We start from the raw sequence: 13,138 nt of genomic DNA on the forward strand, positions 1-13,138 counted from the left end.
CTGGAAGGATAAACAAGACCTCAGCAATAACAGTTGACTCTGGAGAAAATAATGCAGATGGATGCAAGACAAGAGACAGTGATTCACTTTTCATCTTATACATTTTTATAACTTTGAATTATATACAATGTACTGCATTTAACAATAAATAAGTTTACCTTTGGGAATGCAGGCATATTTCTCAGATATCGTGGATTCAGCTCCAGACCACCACAATAAAGCAAATATCAAAATAAACCGAGTCACATGAATTTTTGGTTTCCCACCATGTATAAAAGTTACGTTTATGCTATACTGTTGCCTGTTAAGTATGTAATAGCATTTTGTTTAAAAAAAAGGACATACGTTAATTTAAAAATACTATATTGCTTAAAAAGGCTAATGATTATATGAACCTTCAGTGAGTTGTAATCTTTTTACTGATGCAGGGTCTTGCTTCAATGTTGATAGCTGCTGACTGATCAGGGTGGTGGTTGCTGAAGGCTGGAGTGGCTGTGGCAACTTATTAAAATAAGACAACAATAAAGTTTGCAGCATTGATTGACTCTTAATTTCACTGAAGATTTCTCTGTAGCATATGATGCTGTTTGATAGCCAGAGAACTTCTTTCATATTTGAAGTCAATCCTTTTAAATCCTGCTACTGCTTTATCAACTAAATTTAAGTAATATTCTAAATCCTTTGTTGTCATGTCAACAATGTTCACACCATCTTCTCCAGAAGTAGATTTCATCTCAAAAAACCACTTTATTTGCTCATCCATAAGAAGTAATTAAACTCATCCATTAAACTTTGATTAAGAGATTGAAGAAATTTAGCCACATATTCAGGCTCCACTTCTAATTCTGCTTCTCTTGCTCTTTCCACCACATTTGAAGTTTCCTCCACTGAAGTCTTGAATCTCTCAAAGTCATCCATGAGGGTTGGAATCACCTTCTTCCAAAAGTCCTGCTAATGTTGATATTTTGACCTCTTCTCATGAATCATGAACATTCTTAATGACATCTAGAATAGTGAATCCTTTTCAGAAGGTTTTTCATTTACTTTGCCCAGATCCATCATTGGAATCACCATCTATGGCACCTACAGACTTATGAAATGTTTTTAAATTGTAAGACTTGAAAGTTGAAATGACTCTTGGGGCTGGGCACGGTGGCTCATGCCAGCACTTTGAGAGGCTGAGGGGGGCACATCACGAGGTCAGGAGATCGAGACCATCCTGCCTAACATGGTGAAATCCCATCTCTACTAAAAATAGAAAAAAATTAGCTGGGCGTGGTGGCAGGCACCTGTAGTCCCAGCTACTCGGGAGGCTGGGGCAGGAGAATGGCATGAACCTGAGGGGCAGAGCTTGCAGTGAGCCGAGATTGCACCACTGCACTCTAGCCTGGGTGACAGAGTGAGACCCCAACTCAAAAATAAAAAAAAAAAAAAAGAAAGAAAGAAAGAAAAAAAAAGAAATTACTCTTGGATCCCTGGGCTACAGAATGGATATTGTGTTAACAGGCATAAAACCAACATTAATCTACTTGTATATCTTCATCAAAGCTCTACTTAGGTGACTAAATGTATTGTCAATAAGCAGTAATATTTTAAAAGAAATCTTTTTTCTGAGCAGTAGTTCTCAACAGTAGGTTTAAAATATTCAGCAAACTATACTGTAAACAGACATGCTGTCATCAGGCTTTGTGATTCCATTTTTTTTATTTTTATTTTTTATTCATTTTTGATATGGAGTCTCGTTCTATCATCCAAGCTGGAATGCAGTGGTGTGATCTTGACTCACTGCAGCCTCTACCTCCTGGGTTCAAGCAATTCTCCTGCCTCAGCCCCTGAATAGCTGGGACCACAGTTGCCCACCACCATGCCTGGTTAATTTTTTTTAATTTTTAAATTTTATTTTACTTTTCCATAAGTTATTTCAGTACAGGCAGTATTTGGTTACATGAATAAGTTCTTTAGTGGTGATTTATGAGATTTTGGTGCACCCATCATCAGAGAAGTATAATTTTTGTATTTTTAGTAGAGACAAATTTTCACTATGTTGGCCAGGCTGGTCTGGAACTCCTGACTTCAAGTGAACCACCTGCCTCAGACTCCCAAAGTGCTGGGATTACAGGCATGAGCCACCATGGGCTGACCTGTTATTCCATTCAAAGGGCACAGGCAGGACAGATTTACTATACTTCTTAAGGGTTCCAGGATAGATTTAGCATAATTCTCAAGGGTCCCAAGATTTTCAGAATGGTAAATTAACATTGGCTTTAATTTAAAATCAGGGCATAAGCCCCTGACAAGAGTCAGTCTATCCATTGAAGCTTTGAAGCCAGGTATTGACTTCTTCTCTCTAGTTATGAAAGTTTTAGATGGCATCTTCTTTCAGTAGAAGCTTATTTCACCCACACTGAAAATTTGTTGTTTAGTGTGGCCACCTTCCTCAACGATCTTAGCTAGATCTTCTGGAAAACTTGCTATAGCTTCTCCAAGAGCACTTGCTGCTTCATCTTGCACTGCCATGTTGTGGAGATGGCTTCTTTCCTTAAACATCATAAACCAACCTCTGCTGGCTTTTCTTCTGCAGCTGCCTCACCTCTCTCAGCCTTTATAGAATTGAAGAGAGGCAAGGCTTTGCTATGGATTAATCCTTGGCTTAATAAGGGTATGCTGTGGCTAGTTCGATCTTCTATCCAAACCACTAAAACTTTCTCCATATCAATCAGCAATAAGCTGTCTTGCATTTTTATCATTTGTGTATTCACTGGGGAGCAATTCTAATTTCCTTCAAAAACCTTTCCTTTGCATTCACAACGTAGCTGTTTGGTGCAACAGGCCTAGCTTTCCTCCTATCTTAACTTTCAACGTCATTTCCTCACTAAGTTTAATCATTTCTAGCTTTCGATTCTAAGGGAGAGACATACAACTCTTCCTTTCACTTGAACACATAGTGGCCACTATAGGGTTATAAATTGGCCTAAATTCAATATTATGGAGTCTTGGGTAAGAGGAAGACCCAAGACAAGGGAAGAGATGGGAAACGGGCGGAGCAAGCAGAGCAAACACATGTATTGATTACATTCTCTTTCTTATGTGGGTGTAGTTCATGGCCCCCCAAAACAATTACAATAGTAACACCAAGGATCACTGATTGAAGATCACCATGGAAGATATAATTATAATGGTGAGTTTTAAACTAGTGCGAGAATTACAAAAATGTGACAAAGAGACACAAAATGGGTGCTTATAGACTTGCTCAAAGCAGGGTTGCCACAGACCTTCAGTTTCTAAAAAATACAGTATCTGTGAAGTGCAGTAAAAAGAAAGGCAATGAAACAAGGTGGACCTGTAATTATTTTTTCCATGTATCAATCAATTTCCCAGGGCATCAGTTTTATCTTCTGTGGAAAGGGAATATAACATCATCTCTCCTTCTTTCACTGGGTCATTGTGGAAATAAAATTAAACAATGAATGTAAATGTGCTTCATAAACAGGAAAGTACATGTAGGGTGCTATATTTATTATTTCATAGCTATTTCATTTGGGGAAATAGGGCAGCTTAGTAGCTGAGAGCTCAGGTATTAGTACTGTTCTACTGAAGACCAACCAGAATATTTCCAGTTGCTTTTCCCTTTTATTACCACTGTGTTCTAATAGAATGCAAACTCAAATCAATACTGGGCTCAAAGTAATTTAGACAGTAAATCTAACATATTAAAAACTGATACATAAGAAACAAAGTTCTAATTGGGACCTTCTCTTTTAATAATTCACAATATTCTTTTCTTAAATCTATGTAATTTACTGGGGAGGAAAACTAAAATAAGGAACATGTTTTCCTCATGTCTTTTTTTAACTTTCCAAGTCAGTTCTGGAGTTATTTGACCCTGGACCCTGTCCAGCTGACATTCACAGTTTCTGTAAATGTTGTACAATTAGAATTGATCAGAATAATAACCTTATCCACAATAAAATCTTCAAACACTAAATAAGATTTAATTAAGTCATGTCAAATATGTTAACACAATGAAATAGACAAATGTATTTTAAAATTATTTTCAATAATAAATTTTAAAATGAAAGGAAGTTTAGATTACACTCGAGCTAAACTAAACATTCTATTTTCATTAAAAATTGATCTATTGAGATTTATTTGAGAGGCAAATATAAAAGATTGTTGGATTATATCTACTCTAGCAATTGTTTATAAGCACTGGGATGGAGAGTAAGAGATGGATACATTTTAAGAGACATGAAGAAAGATAGGTCTATCAGCGTAATGGAATAAAGCACCTAATGTTTATAAAAATAAGAGTATAGCACTTTGGCAATATGAAATGTGAACAAACATTGATTTGTAAAATGTGGATTTTATAACTGCATTTAAATCATCCTGAAAGTTTGAAGAACATGCACCACTTTATTTAAGGATGCCTCTAATACAGAATTTGCCAAGTATTGAAAGCTGGAGATGAAATGTGGAGAGGTATTTTGGGTATTTTGACCAACAATGAATCCAATACTGAAATGGAAGAGGCCATATTTGTCTCTGAGTCTTAGACCCAGAGGTAAGGCAGCTATGAGCAAAAAATACAGGTATGCATAAATCTGACCTCAACAATCTGAACTCTACAATAATAGACTGGATGAGAAAATGGATTTTGTGTAGAAAATTCTCTAGGTAGCCAAAGATAAAACACATTTTTGTTTACAAACAGAGGCACCGAAGCAAAGAACTGCTTCACTGATGCAAAAGCTAATTAAATCTTTGAGAAATTGTTCCAAGGCAGAAAAGATGGAGAGTGAATATCAAGGGGACTAGTTTGGGAGGAGTGCCCCAAGGATAAAGGAAACAAACTACAGTGAAACTTATTGGATAAAAAAATAATAAACGAATAGCCTTCACAGTGTTACATATTCTTGCTGAAGTGGGTGGTGGCAGAAGTGATGAATAACATGGGGTATTTCCATTAATTAATTGCCACATTACAACAAAGCAATTTATATTCCAAAAATGAAATTTCTGAAACCAAATACAGTTGCAGAATTTGTCTCATCAGGAACAGTCTGCTGAAATGGCCTTAGCAGTCCCACTTGCCAGAGAAGTGAGAGTTATTGCCCGAAGGTAGAATTTTAGGGCTTGAAGCTTATACAATTTGGACCTTCTCAGTAAGAAAAGAAAAATACAAAATTACTAATACAAAACTAGATAGATATAAGAGAAGAGTTTTATTTGGAATGAGAAACAAAATCACAACAAATTATGCATATCAAAAAACTGGCAAATGACACAAATATCACATAATTCAGAGGAAAAAACATAATATACAATTAATACTTTGACATAAATCTTACCCCACACCTTTCAGTGAAGATGTCAGAAAAATTGCCAGTAGGGACCCCATGGAACTTAAACCAGGATGGCTAACTTCATAACTTTATCAGATGCTTGGAAGTGACTTTGAGCCACATAAACCCAAACTAAGTGTACCCCAAATTTAATCTCCTTTAGCAGATCCCACTCAATCATGGACACTCTGAAGTCATTCAGTCAGGAGAGGAAATATGATGGAGGGCAAGTTACAGTAGTGTAATAGTGGTCTTAAATAACTAAAGTCAAAATGATTTTTGCAAGTTTTACAAAAACACATTGTGGTGAACACATTGTGAGCACACTGCTGGACTCCTCCCAGAACCTTGCAAGGGGCCCAGGCAAGTGAGAGTTCCTGCAACTCAGCTCAGCTTCCTTTATGTCACTGTAAGTTTACCTCTGCATGGCCATTGGTGCTTCTCCACTGGATACAAGTTGCCGTAGACAGGAGGCAAAAAAAAGTGTGGGCTAGCCTGGCGCAGTGGCTCACGCCTGTAATCCCAACAGTTTGGGAGGCTGAGGCGGGTGGATCACCCGACGTCAGAAGTTCAAGACCAGCCTGGCCAACATGGTGAAACCCTGTCTCTAGTAAAAACACAAAAATTAGCAGGGTGTAGTGGCACACACCTGTAATTTCAGCTACTCGGGAGGGTGAAGCATGAGAATCTCTCGAACCTGGGAGGCAGAGATTGCAGTGAGCAGAGATTGCACCATTACACTCCAGCCTGGGTGACAGAGTGAGACTTTGTCAAAGAAAGAAAGAAAGAAAGAAAGAAAGAAAGAAAGAAAGAAAGAAAGAAAGAAAGAAAGAAAGAAAGAGAGAGAGAGAGAGAGAGAGAGAGAGAGAGAGAGAGAGAGGGAGGGACGGAGGGAGGGAGGGAGGGAGGGAGGGAAAGGAAAGAAAGAGAAAGAAAGAAAGAAAGAAAGAAAGAAAGAAAGAAAGAAAGAAAGAAAGAAAGAAAGAAAGAAAGAAAGAAAGAAAGACAAAAAGAGAATATATAAGATAATTTACTTCCAGCTATTGCACTTCTGCTTCATATTTGTAAAATGTACCAAAAGTGAGAACTCTAACAGGTACTTAAAAATATTTCAGGGAATTTTTTTCTTGTTAATTTCTTCGAAAGTCCCAGATTCTTTCACAGAAAGATTAATGGGACTTCAATGACACAAGATTTAGAATTCCTAGGCTATATGTGATATGACCTGAAGGATGATGTTGGAGGTTTCTCTATCTGAGAAAAATCTGCCCTGTAAGAATATTAAACTTCTCCCTCAGATAATCATTATAGAATAAAAGAATGATTCAAGGCCATTCACCATTGTAATTCAAAGTCCTCTCTAGCTGAGGTTAAGAAATTTGGCCACATTATTATCAATTAGAAAACTCATTGAGAATCAGTATATTAGAGCAGAGAGTCACCAACCATGTAGCTGAGAGACTATTACCCAGGAAAGCTATGTTCTGAGGTTTTGAGGCAGAACAGAGATAGTGAATATAGATGGAAGAAAATGATCTCTTCCAGAAGAGTTTCTGTCTATAGAGGACAAGCCATAACTGGGCATTCCATGAGGCCTGGGAAGTGGAGCATAGCGGCAGCTACCATTCAGAAGAGGTAAGAAAAACATAGAAGGAAGAGGTAAAGCGATGCTAAGTTACGCAGCTGTTTTATTGTGTAGTTTTGCCAAGGGCTGGCTTTGTCCTTAGTATCTGACAATAACAAAGATGGATGCATGTGCATATGTGAGGCCATGGGTCCAAGCTGCATGTGTAAGCCATGTGCATTGGACTGCAGAAGTCAACAGTAAACTCCAGGGAGTGAGCAGGCCCCTGTTCATACCAGTCGCTTTAGATACCAGAGATTCGACAGTGGTCTGTTTTAGGCGACAAGCTCAGGCCAACATTTCCCAAAAAGAGGTATGTGCACCCCTACTGGTATGTGAGATGTTATAATTTAAACGCTCATTTCCAATGCTTTTATCTGGCATTTTATTTATCTTAATATGATAAAGGAAAAAATATTGACCCAGTGGGTTTACAGATATTATAACATTTTCCTTTAAATTAATTACATAAATAAAAAGCAAATCAATTTAGAAGAATAATTAACAGTATTCTGAATAGGTGATATTGAGATGTGACAAGAATCACAAAGGGGAATTAGAATAATAAAGCCTAGGAGCAATCCCATTACTGAGTCTAAACCCAGAGGGGTATAAATCATTCTATTATAAAGACACACGAAGGTCAGGCATGGTGGCTCATGCCTATAATCCCAGCGCTTTGGGAGGCCATGTTGGGCAGATCACTTGAGGTCAGGAATTCAAGACCAGCTTGGCCAACATGGTGAAATCGTGTTTCTAATAAAAATACAAAAAGTAGCTGGGTGTGGTGGAGCACAACTATAATCCCAGCTACTTGGGAGGCTGAGACAGGAGAATCACTTGAGCCCGGGAGGCAGAAGTTGCAGTGAGCAGAGATTGTGCCACTGCACTTGAGCCGGGGCAACAGAACAAGACTCCATCTCAAAACAAACGAACAAACAAACACACAAAACAAAACAAAACAGCAACAAAAACACATCCACACGACTTTTCATTGCTGCACTATTCATAATAACAAAGACATAGAATGAACTTAAATGCCCATCAGTGATGGATTGGATAAAGAAAATGTGGTATATACACACCATGGAATACTATGCAGCCATAAAAAAGATGAGATCATGTCTTTCACAGGAACATGGATGAATCTGGGGGCTACTATCCTTAGCAAACTAACACGGGAACAGAAAACCAAATAACAAATGTTCTCACTTATAAGTGGGAGCTGAATGGAGAACTTATGAACACAAAGAAGGAAACTGGAATCTATTTGAGGGTGGAGGATGAGAGGAGGCTGAAGAGCAAAAAAGATAACTATTGGATACTAGTTTTAATACCTGGGTGATGAAATAATCTATACAACAAACCCTCATGATACCAGTGTACCTATGTAACAAACCTTTACACGTAACGTGGAGACTAAAATAAAAGTAAAAAAATAAATAAATCAAAAATAAAGCCCAGGAAATAAATTCATATATAAACCTCTGTTTTTCTAAGAGTATAGAAAAGTGGCCATTATGTAAAGGACTGCAAGAGACAGAATGCATTTTGCCTTAAAGGAAACTCATACTTCAAGTTCCTAAATTTTATCAAATAGAAATGGAAGTAAAAAACTCAAAATATGGCTACGTTTTTTTCTTTTAGTTTTATGTTTTCTCAGGGTTCATGCTGCCCATTTTTACTCATGAGGAGCTTGAGGTGTAAGGTAATTAGGTTAGTTCCTAAGGTTCAGGAAACAGTTAAGATTTCAATGCAGGACTGTTATCTCCAAATTCCATGATAACTATTACTCTAGCGCTAGTTCAAGACATTCTGGCAAAAATTGCTAAGGTGGAGAATCAGTACAGGTAAAAAAAAAAAAAAAAAAAAAAGAGGGGGAATGGCTTACGCACAACTAGAACATTAACTTCTATATCTATTCCTGGCTAAAATGTTACCAATTTCTGGAGATACAGACTTGTTAACATGAAATATACACAGCTGTCAGGATGTTTAAACAGAAAAACATGATAAGGACAGTTTATGCAAAAACTATGTATGTATACATATGTATGAGTATGCATACATACGCATTTCCATTATATGCATAGGTGAAATGGGAGTTTGTTGATAAGACTCAACATTAGATTATGCCACAGTCGTTAAGAATGAGGGCTCTGACCCCTTACCTCCTGGACTCAAATTCCTTACCAGCTATGTGGCCTTAGGCAAGTTTTTCAACTTCTCAAACCATGTTTCCTCAAAACAAGGATAATAGTAATAATAGCTATCTTATACAGTTGCTATGAGGATAAAATGAGATGATATTCAAAACATGCTGAAAACTGTACCTAGAATATCATAAATTATACATAGCTATAAAGAGTTAGCCTTATTGTCCAGTTGTTGATGCAATTTAAAATAAACACAAATGCACAGAAAGTTCACTCTTCTCTGGCTCAATAATCTGTTTCAATCTCAACTTACACATTATTAAATAGAAGACTACAATTATTTTCACACCAGCATTTGACACAAGAATTGAAAAATGTTTTGAAACCTTTTTAATTATATGGGCACTTACTATGTAGAGGAGACCTTTGCTTGACAACTGGTCATTACTAGGAGTAGCTAAGAAGGTAAATGTTCTATTACATGTGAGACCTTTCCTGATGTTTTGCTCTTACTGATTCTCTGGTTTATTAACGTGTACAGAATGTAAGTGCTACACAGGAGTGCCATCTCTGTCTTAAATGGAATTAAGACAGAATTAAGACATTAATTTGTGATGGCATAAAAGATTTTCAAGAAAAGAGCCCCTTCCTCTGGTGTTAAGGAGGGGTGTCTAATCATTGAATACATAAACTATTATAACTTCCTCATCCCCTGAATCCTAGGGGATGAGGAAGATTCTGCCAGGTAAAATAGTGAAGAGAGAGGTAGAGCTTGTTCAGGCAGGTGCCCACTGTGTGTTGATGCCTAGACATGAAAAAATGCTGCTCATTTCTGAAACAGTATGTCCCCTGTCCGTGGTTTGAGCTTACAGTACAAGGTGGGGGAACTTGAGAGACTGAGTCTGTTTGGGTGGTAATAGAGCCTGTTTGTCATGCTAAGGATTTTAGACTTTATCTGGAGGGAAGTTGTGAACAACTGGAAAGCTTTCAACTGGGGAGTTACATGGTTATCTTTGCTAAGAGGCTACCAGCATCTATGTGATAGGAATTCTTAATGTGGAGTCCATAGACACTCCCCGAAATACAGTGGGTCTATGAACTGAGATAGCAAAAAGGAAAAAAAAATATTTATTTTTACCAACCAATGTAGTGTATTGCTAAAACAGCTTTCATTTCTTATATCACACATTTGTTTATAATGGTAACTATTTTAATATAATTGTTTTCTCTATAATCCTATCTTTTTTTATTTCATGCTTTTAAAATGTTTTTCTGATAAGGAGTCCATAGGCTTCTCTAGACAGCCAAAGGGGTCTCTAGCACAAAATAAGGTTAAGAACCCCTAGGAAAAGGTTACGTGTATATCGACTGAGACAACACAAGATTCCTCACAGCATATGCTAGGGAAGTGGCTGCAAGATCAAGTACAAACCAAATATCCCAACAAGATAATACTTAAGCTAGCTTAATTAAAAACTCCAAATTCTGTTATCTCTAGTACTTCTTTTACTGTGTTTGCTAGCAAGAAAGTTCAAAATATTAAATTGTCTCTTTCAAATCAAGTTCCCTGGCAACTTTGCAGGCGCAAACCCTGCATATTGTGTCAACTTGCTTCTGTGCACACACAGTATTATAGTGGATATTTCCTGGGGATGTCTCTCCCAATCCATCCCTCCTCCCTCTGGCAATAACAGCCAATTGCAACCAATTGAATCAACTAATTGGATGCACCTCTTATCCTCTCTCGATACGTATCACCTTGGGGGGAGTGTCATTCCCCTCAAAACACGTAGGCCAAGGCTAAGCCAATCTTTGTATCACTTTCCTTCAACCACATGATCTAAACTTGTCCAATGAGAGTAACACTCAAGATTTTGCAGGAACTAGCTGACAAGATTCTAGTTGTTTCTACTGGATTTGAACCCAAGGGTCTATGAGAATGGAGCTCCTACAACCACATTTGTCATGAAAGTGAAGAGCCTAATATCAGAAGAAGAAGTTAGCATGCAGAAACTAAAGAGGGAATGGGGAGAAACTGAGTCCTGATGACACTATTTGATCCCTGGAGACAGAGATAACACAGGACTATTTAAATTCATGAGCAAAACATTTTTGTTTTTTATTTTTTAAAAATTATGGAATTATTTAAATTCTTTTTTTGCTAGGTGGAGAGGCGCTTAATGGAAAGAACAAATGTTCATGTATGATGTGGAAAAACAGAAAATAAAATTTAAAAACTCTATGTAGTTCACAGCATACTGTGGATTCTTTTCTTCCCAATTAATTTGTGATGGCATAAAAGATTTTCGGGAAAAGGGCCCCTTCCTCTGGTGTTAAGGAGGGGTGTCTAATCATTGAATACATAAACTATTATAATCTCATATTTGGTGTCCATATTGTGTTAATAGCATTCCTTAGGCAGAACGTTGCCAAGTGTACTCCATAAACCACCCACAGCAGAATTATATGGGGTTGAGCTAACAGTAGACACTGTTACAGTACTGCCAGGTTCATATGCCCAATGCACAGCAACATACCAATACACTGAGACAGTGGGGTTTGCAACAGAGAAACAGTTTAATAATCACAAGATGTGAGGAATCCTCAAGCTTCAAATCTGTCTTCTCTAGGGGTTCAGGGCAAGGGTTTTTAAGGGGCTCATGGAGAGCAATGGGCTAGAAAACAAATCACCAATTGGACAGGGTAAGGAGGATGAAATCATCAGGATGTGAAAACTGCATTCTTCCATGAGTCAACTCCTTGCTGGGCTCTTCAGACCAGCCGGCATTAATAGTTTTATCAGTATGCAGAACTAAAGGAGAAACTCAAATGGAAAGTTTGTCATCTCACAATGTTTTATAATTTATCTATAGAACAGAAAATAAACAAAGAGTCTTGTGACAAGGGCTACATTATCCTAGGGTAGTAAGCAGTGACCAGATACAAGGAAGTGGGCCAAAGGGCAAGCTGGCTTCATGATTGATGCTATTGTGCTACAAGACTAGTAGACTAGTTGGATTTTATTTTATTACCTTAATCAATTTTATAAAATTTACTTGGGGGTGGTTTCAACATTCTTGGATTCCAGGTCAAATGTATTGAATAATATCTCTGGAGGAAAGGGCAGGCCTAAGAATTGGCATTTTTCTTAAATACCTGGTGTTGTCCACAGACAGAAGGGGTTAAAACCTTCTTTCTTATGGTTACTAATGCTATCAAAAGTACATAATTATGCCATGAGGGTATCTAGGATTGCACTGTGCTAATTCTTCACTGAGTATTTTTTTGTATTTTTCACTTTAAGCTTTTATGTTATGGTTAGGAGTTTTTCACTGTCATTTATCACGCTCAAGCCGTACCATGTACCATCATTTCTGAAGCTCTTAGTATAAAACAGATTCCCAGGATTTATTCTGGTTTCAGTTCATGTGGTGGAAGCCCTGAAAACCTGCATTTTTATTTTTTACCTGGCCATCGGAACACCTGAAGTGTGTGTCAGTGTTTCCTATTCACAGTAACACGGCAGTCAGCTGTGTGGACTGTGTCATCTTTCAGCTGAAGCAGAAACCTAAGTAGGCCTTTGTGTTGCTTAATGTTTATTTAGTGCACGAAACCATTGGGTGTCTGTTCTTGTTAGGGACAATCAATAAATAGAAAGCATTATTAGTTTTGTTCCAACTTTCACATCTGTTTCCATCCTGTATAGGATTTTAATCGTGTATATTAATCAGGTAGGACCAAGTTTCCCAGATAATTCTGATGCATCCTGAAGTTTTAAGAATGATTCAGCTGGAGAGATCAAGAAAAAGACTGAACTCTAAGCAGAATAGGAAGAGAAGATTAAACCTGAAATCCTTGAATTCCCTTTTTACTTGATCAATCCAGAAGACATCTTCATTTTCCCTTATTTGCAGTGAGTTTTTCCTCTTTTTAGCACACCACATTTTCTTTCACCCCTATGGAGATTCAGAATTCATGGTACTCTTTGTATAGAGCAATTTAAGCCACTTGCA

At 37.5% G+C, this 13,138-nt stretch overlaps 2 pseudogenes; both read right to left on the reverse strand.

Annotated features, from left to right (window-relative positions):
• Window positions 1-378: 378 nt before the first annotated feature.
• LOC139361588 (tigger transposable element-derived protein 1-like) lies at window positions 379-1,144 on the reverse strand (annotated as a pseudogene).
• Window positions 1,145-1,480: 336 nt separating this feature from the next.
• Window positions 1,481-5,401, reverse strand: LOC139361594 (tigger transposable element-derived protein 1-like; annotated as a pseudogene).
• Window positions 5,402-13,138: the final 7,737 nt, after the last annotated feature.

The sequence above is a fragment of the Macaca nemestrina genome, chromosome 2, assembly GCF_043159975.1.
Source record: "Macaca nemestrina isolate mMacNem1 chromosome 2, mMacNem.hap1, whole genome shotgun sequence".
In the NCBI taxonomy this organism is placed as follows: domain Eukaryota; kingdom Metazoa; phylum Chordata; class Mammalia; order Primates; family Cercopithecidae; genus Macaca; species Macaca nemestrina.